The sequence below is a fragment of the Acipenser ruthenus genome, chromosome 18 (genome assembly GCF_902713425.1).
Source record: "Acipenser ruthenus chromosome 18, fAciRut3.2 maternal haplotype, whole genome shotgun sequence".
In the NCBI taxonomy this organism is placed as follows: Eukaryota; Metazoa; Chordata; class Actinopteri; order Acipenseriformes; family Acipenseridae; genus Acipenser; species Acipenser ruthenus.
The window spans coordinates 16,643,380-16,651,267 of record NC_081206.1 but is presented as its reverse complement, the minus strand read 5'-3'; the positions used below and the strand labels follow the sequence as shown (position 1 = coordinate 16,651,267).

At 37.5% G+C, this 7,888-nt stretch overlaps 1 protein-coding gene across 27 annotated transcripts in view; it reads left to right on the top strand.

The window, feature by feature from the left end:
* The first annotated feature begins 637 nt into the window (after nucleotides 1–637).
* The window catches only part of LOC117424054 (alpha-(1,6)-fucosyltransferase-like), a 215,233-nt gene continuing 207,982 nt past the window's right edge, over nucleotides 638–7,888 (top strand). For 25 of the 27 annotated variants that reach the window (XM_034040254.3, XM_058991321.1, XM_034927878.2 and 22 more), the window contains exon 1: nucleotides 638–811. The gene's annotated coding sequence lies outside the window, so the exon portion shown is untranslated. Of the gene's footprint in view, nucleotides 812–952; nucleotides 1,136–7,888 lie in introns of those variants that run through there. The other 2 variants (XM_058991325.1, XM_034040165.3) reach the window with 1 other exon arrangement.

Below are 7,888 nucleotides of genomic sequence, written 5' to 3'. Positions count from 1 at the left end.
CAACTTCTGCTTCACAAACTTGAAGCGGGTTTGGTTGCTGATGACATATGTGAAGTATATTCAGATCAATCGGATCACCGGTTCCCAAGAACAAGATTTTGAAAGGTTTTTCCAAAAAAATGTGTCAGTTCCGCCATTTTGGTTGACACAGGAGTTTAGTTTCTTTTGCATCTGAACTGTAATCTACACAGGATGATACCTGCCAAGCTTCATGTTGATTGGTTACACCACGAGCGAACAGGAGCAATTTAAAGTTTTGGGAGGAAAAACAACAATAATAAATAAAATAATAATAAAAAGAATGATAATAATAATCATCTTTACAATAACAATCCCAAGACAGCTTGGAAGCCTAATAATCCTACATTTTAGAAAGCCAACATAGTGCATTTTAACACGAATTCAATGAATGGAAAACGCTTGACATTAGTTTAAACGTGATATCTTTCAGGAAAAGCTACTGTAATCGACTAGGTCTCGGAGAGGTCTGATGGAACAAGCTGGTCTATTGCATTGAATTCTGCGGGGTTGTCACACCAACGATGCTGTACTTATCGTACTGGAAAAAGACGGTCTGAGTCTGTTCCTTAGCTGCTTGTTTGATGGCTGTAATACAGCAGTCTGACACTAGCATGCGCACTGCAGCCTCCTCTTGTCAATTCACTCGTTCGGGCTCAGTCATAGCAGCAGCACTGCTAGTGACTCTAACCTCTCCAGTTCCTGTTTCCGCCTCTCAGCTTACAACATCTTTTATGAAATAATTCCCCAAAACTCCAACCGAATACTCCTGCATTCAAAGGGGCATACCAAGGTAGGTGTTTTACAATCTTAAGTCTTGCCGATTTATTTAAATCGATGCTAGAAACGGCAGTGTGCAGCCTTTCAAACCCGGCCTGTTGCTGAGTGCTGCTGCCGCTTGCAATGCGATGCAAGCTAGTTGCTGCTGTTGTCATGATGACAGAATAGCGGTCAGTGGATGGTTTGCATATTTCGGTCCCGTTAGAAGTTCCCACACCGGTTTGTGCATTTTCAGCTGTAAAAACCTGACAGACGTGGTTGTTTGTTTATTTTCGTTTCTCTTAATCGAAAGAGCTTTCGAATTATGAAAAAAAGGGGAAATATACTGCAAGAAACAGTAAGTGCGACCCTCCAATGTATATATGTGTGAGTGCATGTTGCAAACAGAATTAGCGCTACATAACATATTAATACATAAATAAACATTAAACGGCAGCTGAAATTACCTAGATAAAGAATCCGACGCTTCCATATCGATATGTGCTACATTGTTTGAGTCTATTCGTATGTATGTGGCTGCGCGTGTATACATGTTTTTTTTTTTTTTTTTTAACTCTTTCCCTTATGCTTCTTCTAAGACAACAATGAAGTATTTCGTTTCCAAGAGTCTTGCATGGAATAACGTTGCAGATCGGTGCACACTGTGGTAGGAATAATATAATCGATGCAGTCGCGGAGGATATTAACATTTCAAATCAGTCATTCGTGTGTGGTTTAACACAACTAGACACAAAGCTGGTTTCACTGTGTAATCTGCATGTGATCTAGAGTGTTGGTGTTAAATGTTTTACTAATACTAATCGAGTGCTTGTGAGTACAGTCTGTGAAATCATTTACTAAACAAAGATAAGAACGTGCTTCATATGGTTAGCGGTTCTGTGCTAAAAAAACAATGCTGTTTTCTTCTTGTGTCTCACCGCTATTCCTAATTATACGAGGGCGGCAGAGCCACATCTGGCATGTGAAAGACTTACCCGTGGTCTGCTCCTCACGAATCAAGCCGTGGTAAACGGCCTTTGTGGCATTCTGAAGTAGCTTTCAGAGCTTAAGTGTTGTGTTGTGATTTGTATTAATGATACCTTGGTCGCCCCATAAATACAACAGTGAAACGGGAGAAGGGATGAGTGATTCTTTTTTCCGATGTCTGTTTGTCATTCTTGACAAATTACACATTTCCCAACGGGCTGCATTCTCTCGTTCATTCACGGAGTTAAAATATCACAGAAATGTTTTTAATTCTAGACGACAGCGTGGATCACGTGATGAAAACAATACCGTTATTTTCTTAGTCACCTGCTATTGCTAAACGGAAATACTTTAACTTAAACACTGTCAGGTTAGGGGAACTCCTTAGTTATGTTTGCTAAGTCAATAGGAGTTACATTTAGTTTTATGTATTATTATTATTATTATTATTATTATTATTATTATTATTATTATTATTATTATTAATAATAATGTACATGTATGCGTGTTACTTTATGGTTTGCAAGGAGAATATTACGTTGTTGACCTCTGGATAAAACAACAGTATCTGGTTCTAGAACGACCAGGTCGACTCACCAGAGAATAAAAGATTCTTACATGGAACAGACTGTACACGATTATATACAGTACCCGTAAGGATTTCATTATGACAAAATACAATATTTTAAAACATTTTCCTAGGGAACTTTACCACCACTTACATATCTGTTTTCTTAAAACTCTCCTGAACTAAATGAGAATTGCTTAACTGGTCAACGCATTGTAGAGCCCTCTGCACAATTCTAGAATGGGTTGGGTACTGTATACCTGAAATAGTCCACTGATTTTAAATTTGCAACACATACGGCAATTGCTACCTACCAAAAGGATGTGCAGCAATATGGATTATAAAGTATAGTCAGTTATTTTGGTCACACTTTTTATTATGCAGTCAATACTTAATTAGTTACTAATTAGTTAATGATCTCTACTTCCCAGCAATACATGGTAATTCAGTACTGATAAAGAGTTAAGGGTAGGATTAGGATCAACATTATAAATAATTGATCTGTCATTAAATATAAAGCATGTGCCATAGAAGTAAAAATAAAAGCGCATAGCTAAAACGCATAAACCTTATAGTGCAGGAATTTCTATTAAACAAAATAATGCATGGATTTCTGGTTCAGTTGTACTTATCAGATTCTGACAGTACAGTGGCATATTAAAAGCATGCTAAAATATTTTCATATTAACAATAGAAGCAAGCAAGAGAAAAAAAGCAAAGAAAACTGTGTTGCTTGTAATAAGGGCTTTTTAATGCAATGTATTGATTCAAGTTAATGTCTTCTTTGCTGAATAAGCCTCTCAATCAGCACTAAGACAAGTCTATTTTGTTTGATAGATTTTTTGAAGCAGCTACACTCATAGAGAATAGAGAATAGGGTGTTTTAATGTATATAGACTGTTGGGTTTTCTTTATAGAACCCTGGGAGTGCTATATATAATACTTGGTGTTCTAGAATCATGGGTGTTCTATATAGAATACTTGGTGTTCTAGAATAATGGGTGTTCTATATAGAAGCCGGTGTTCTATATAGAATACTTGGGGCCTCATTCACTAAACGGTGGTAAATGTTCAGAATTACTGTGTGGCAGGGGGAAGCCAAACCGCACGCAAAAATGAACCAGCGCTAGCTCTATTCACTAAACTAATTATATGCACAAATAAAGTGAGCTAAATGATTCATTTGCAAGTTGTCACAACTCGCAAAATTCAGCATGCAGGATTAAACATGCAGAATTACACACACTGTATTATATATATATATATATATATATATATATATATATATATATATATATATATATATATATATACAGTATATAATGTTAAAAAAAAAGTAACAAACAGACAAAATTTGATTTTTTTTAAAAACAACCTTGAATGACATATTCAGCAACATTTTCCAGTTTTGTAAACCTCTGAAACTTATGTTGACAGATTAATTACAATGACCGCGGAATTCCCATAGACTATTTTGCTGCCTCTGATCCCAAAATATTAAACACGGGAGAAACGTTAACTGAAATGACAAAACCGAAGCTTTTGTGTTTTTCTTTATAAAAACATTAATTATACAGTCAAATTATTAGTAAATAATATATAACATATATGCCACTGGAGCCTATCAACCCTAAAAATTAGTAATAATAATAAGAAAATAAAAAAACAGCTAGTGTTTCTCCCTCTGTTACATTGTCTACTATTACAAAGGCAGACACACAATTGAAATCCATGCCATTCTCCACAAGCGTCTTCATGATATCCTGACCTATTATTATTATTATTAGTTTATTTAGCAGAGACTAGGATGTGTGAACTATGCATCAGCTGCAGAGTCACTTACAATTACCTCTCACCTGAAAGACGGAGCACAAGGAGGTTAAGTGACTTGCTCAAGGTCACACAATGAGTTAGTGACTGAGGTGGGATTTGAACCGGGGACCTCCTGGTTACAAGCCCTTTTCTTTAACCACTGGACCACACAGCCTCCTACTACTGTTGTGTGGTTAGAGTCAAGATGCAGTGTATCTACTAAGTAAGCAGTAAGGGCTTCTGAATTAGCAGTTGTAAAGCTCTGTGGGATGAAAATAACGTACAGAACAAAAAATGTTGCCTTGCTCATCAGTGTCCTCGTTGCATACAACACAGACTCGTTCATTTTTCCATTTAAATATTCTTCGTGTGCTGCATACACTTTAGGGAGATGCTCTTGTCTGAGTGTGGCAGCCGTTGTGCCGGTATGTTCGCTGCACTAAGGCTTCCACTAATTCAAACGTGTTGACATTACGTGTTTTTCTGTGCTCTTTTCAAACAATCCTGTGATTGTGACCTGCTTGTTCGGTAATTGTTTAGCCTGAACTTCAAGTTTGATTTTCTTGTGATGATCCAAAGACACATTACAAGTTGAGCAAAACAGAATCGCACCATCTGCATGCAACTTCCCCTTTTCGTAGCTCTGAACGCGATCTTCTGTTGAAATGAATTGAGCTTTTTTTGATTCGTCAGCTGTCTGCATTTTTAATATTAATCCTACACTGCAAGCTAATAAATCAGCGCTATCTAAACAGCCATTTTAAACTTCATGCCTCTGACTCGCATGTTACGTCATTGTTCAGTATGGGGAATTCACCAATCATGAAGCCAGTATTTGTTTGACCCTGTTGCCGTAGTAACCAAATGCACGGCACTGACCGTGTACTTAATAAAAGTATAAAATGAACGGGGAGGTGAAGAGTAATGTAAAATACTGTAAGGAAAATAAAATGCATATTTTTCACAGTAGACAGTCAAATACATGATTTCTGTGAAGTTGAGTCCCTGACTCTTCTTCTCGCTCTCCTGTGCAGCTCTTCTGCTGGTTCTGTGACACCGTCTGGTTTCAATAAGCGGTACTTTTAACACACACTGAGGCACCTAGTAAAGTTAGCGTCTTTAAGTGACTATAGTTTGCATATGAGATATCTCTGTTGTGATATCTCTGTTGTGGTAACATTATTCATTGTATTTAAATGACTCGAACATGGTACCTTTTTCCATGCACTAGGTTGCCTGCCACGGGTTAGTGAGTACAGCAGGTGTACAAAGCATGCAGTAAAGGGGCTTACTGTGTGCAAAACACGTACCGCTCTTTAGTGAATGAGGCCCTTGGTGTTCTAGAACCCTGGGTCTTCCTTTGGGATTCTCTGGAACCCTTATTTTGTTCAGGTTCTTAACGGGTTTGAAAGCAGCTCAAACCCTCTGTGGTCGGTATAACAAGGATTCCAGAAAACAGTATACTTTGAAAGCTTAGGAACCACATGGGAATGCCTACTCTTTATTTTCCTTGTATGCAAATCAGTAGAAATGGTTTGTTACAGTATATGCAGAGGAATTATAATTTTTTTATTTGCCAATTTAAAGTCATTGGGAATTTTAATCTGAATACCGGTGACACACATCCACTGGATGCTGTACAAAGGAGACAATTGACAATAGCCGGATTAAAACAGAGCCCTTTCGGAGTGACATTAGCTCACAGTGGGCTTTTTTAGATTAAAATGAGATTTTCTTCTGAGAGGAGCAAACCCTGTTCAAATGCTCTGGATCTGTATAAACGGGAAGTTAGAAATATGTATATTGCACTGAATATATTGGCAGGGAAGTCCTAAAGAACAGAATGGAACTGTTCAAGGTTAATGTGAAGTTCATTGTTTGCTGTTATTAGTCACAATATTACTGAATTGACTGCCCACGATGGCTATGCTGCCACAGTACCTGACAGGAAACATCAGCGCATGAGTGCAGCAGTAATTATGAATGTGCTCTAGTTCCTGAATTGCTGATTGCTAATGTGTTATGCACTGTTTAACAAGGTTTGGTACTGGTAGCAATAAATATACACAGGAAAGTATAAGAAACTACACACAGGAATAGTTTTAAGATTTACAGTGTCCATAGTCATGTTCACCATTACATCAGTTCTTCCATAGTTTAGCTGGTTTTGCATGCTGCTTTACTATAAAACATACCTTGTTGACAGTCCAGATTGTGCATGTTCTCCCCAAGTACAGTTTTAGTGGACACACATTTTGTCCCCCTTAATTGCTTCTGTACTCTATTACATGCAGCAGTAGGAGGTTATAAAATCATCTTTCATCTCTACTGAAGAGCAAAACAGATTTCTATACATTTTACAGGGTCAAAACTTTTAAAAACATATTTTAAAATCATATTTTATAACTAACTGCACTGCTGAGTAGTATCATAGGTCTGTAGTGTTGCAGGCCGTGTCTGTAAAACCACTGTGACTAATGCAGAGCAATTAGAGCATGCTTCATTAACCCTTACAAACCACGATGTTAGAGATTGATGCAGAAGGCTTGGTTTGGGACTGTTTAAAAACTGGTGATGATAGCTGTTTCAAAGTTTGTAAAGGGGAGTACTTGTTACTCACTCATTATCTGATACTGCAGAATGAAAAAATACTCTACAGAATAACAAGGTGTCTATTCAATTGATCGAAGCAGTGGCAGATCTCAATACCACCACCATTTTAAATATTAAAATATCAGTCACAGAATTTTGATGTACTTTAAAAAAGGCTATAATTTTAATAATTTAAACAATGACTGTACATTATTTAGTAGATGTGTTAATAGTTTAACCATTATGCAAACGGTTACGATTCGAATTCTGTCTAAATGTTCAAATGGTATCAGTCCCATGAGATTCTGGCTCGCTCTAAAGCAGCACAACGCGTTTTTGTCCCAGACGGCTTTCCATAGAGATCACTATGATTGCGCGCGCATGATCTGGTTTGTTTACTTTAATAGAGGCTCAAGAGCTGCTGTGTGGATCCTGTGCTTTTATATATATATATATATATATATATATATATATATATATATATATATATTAATCTTGCATATCACACAGAGCTCTTTTCCATTTACCATTTTTTTAAACTGTCGCACAAATTCTGGCGAGGCGGTAAATAAGTACAAGGTATTTTTGTCATCTGATTTTTGTATCCGAATACATGTAAAAAACAAATATATATGTGTGTGTTTCAATATTCAAATATTTGTCCCAGCACTACAAATAGATCGATTCAACTCCAGTATCTTTATAACGACTGGTATACCATGACAAACATTTACCATAGAGTACAGAAGCAGACAAGCTTGCATGGTAAAGCTGGAGTCAGGTTACAGCAACACTTGGGTGATCAAAATGATAGTAAAACATAGGAATCCATGAGAGAGACCAGAACAGAATAGCAAACAAGCATGGTACGGTACACTCAGTTAGTTAACCAAGGACCGGACACATTACAGATCAGATGAAGCTTAAAGTATTGCCACTTACAGCTGACAGACACGACCACTGAAGACGCTCTCCCACTGCTCAGCTTGTCACTTCTGCTGGGGACTTTATTAACACACTTCAGTGTGGAGCAGGACGAGAGGAGGGGTTCAGTGTGCACAGGACTGGGTATATCCACAGGAAACACACTTCAGTGTGGAGCAGGACGAGAGGAGGGGTTCAGTGTGCACAGGACTGGGTATATCCACAGGG